Raw genomic sequence first — 1,232 nt, 5'->3', positions numbered from 1 at the left:
AAAAAGGCTACAAATTAGAAGAAAAAAAATGTTTAGAAAGAAAAAGTAAAAACCAGGCTAGACAGTAAAGAGCACCAAAGGTTTAAAAATTATAAAAACTTATAAAAAAAGTCACCCATAACCAGAAATAATTTAGAAAATTCCAAGAGAGGGGAAAAGTATAAAAAATAGAGCAAATGATTAAAAAAAAAATTGCATAAGTCAATGGTCACAATAATCTAGGAAAATATTTATACATTGATGCACTAAAGAAATATAATTTTATACATTTTTTATTTTTAAAATTTTCCGAGTTTGTACACTACTTTTCAGCTCGGGAAGATGCTAAGTACGAGTTACTCATCCGAGCCTGAGTCGACTAGGGCACGTCCCTAAACACTCTTGTTTTCCCTATGTCTTTCTTGCTTATCTTAGGATTTTTAATGGGTTCCTTCACCTATGCACTCCTCTCTTTTAGTTCAGCTTGACTGGTACCTTGGATTTAATTTCGCCAGAGTTTCATTTTATGTTCCTTCATCTTTCAGCGATATTCGTCGTGCTTTTAATGATTCACGGTTGCACTTACCGGTTCAAAAACAAGAAAGACACTGATAATGTGCGTGACTGCAACATGGAGAAGCTCAAGCCGACGAGGTTCTCCTCAGAACAGCTCATCACCGCGAAAAAGAACTTCGGCCACATGCTCGGTGCAGGTAGTTGCGGTGCAGTCTATAGGGCATATCCCAAGCGCTGCTAAAGTAGCAGTAAAGGTTCTGAAGGGAAGTTCTAACCAACAAATCGAAGTGCAGTTCATGGCAGATTTGGGCACTATAGGAAGAATCCACCATGTTAATTTGGTGAGGCTTATCGGCTTTTGCTTCGAAAACAACATGAGGGCTCTCGGGTACGAGTTCATGGAGAAGGGGTCACTAGATGGGTTATTGTTTAGAAACACAGAAAAGATCTCGTTTGATATGCTTCACGAGATCGCACTGGGGACAGCGCAGGGTATAGCGTACCTCCTCGAAGAATCCCAGCAAAGGATGGTCCACTATGACATAAAACCAAGAAATATATTGCTCGATCGAAACTTGTCCCCCAAAGGTGCAGATTTCGGTTTGGCGAAGCTTTGCAATAGGGATGTAACCAATGTCACCATGACAACGGGGACCCCGGACTACGCGGTGCCCGAGCTATGGAAGCCATTCTCTGTTACTAATAAGTGTGATGTCTACAGTTATGGGATGTCTTAA

At 40.4% G+C, this 1,232-nt stretch overlaps 1 pseudogene; it reads left to right on the top strand.

Annotated features, from left to right (window-relative positions):
- The first annotated feature begins 610 nt into the window (after positions 1 to 610).
- LOC18435554 (rust resistance kinase Lr10 pseudogene) lies at positions 611 to 1,232 on the top strand (annotated as a pseudogene).

The sequence above is a fragment of the Amborella trichopoda genome, chromosome 12, assembly GCF_054954075.1.
Source record: "Amborella trichopoda isolate Santa Cruz 75 chromosome 12, AtrichopodaSantaCruz75HAP2 v2.0, whole genome shotgun sequence".
In the NCBI taxonomy this organism is placed as follows: Eukaryota; Viridiplantae; Streptophyta; class Magnoliopsida; order Amborellales; family Amborellaceae; genus Amborella; species Amborella trichopoda.
The sequence above is the reverse complement of the archived record's forward strand: the minus strand, read 5'-3'. Positions and strand labels throughout refer to the sequence as shown.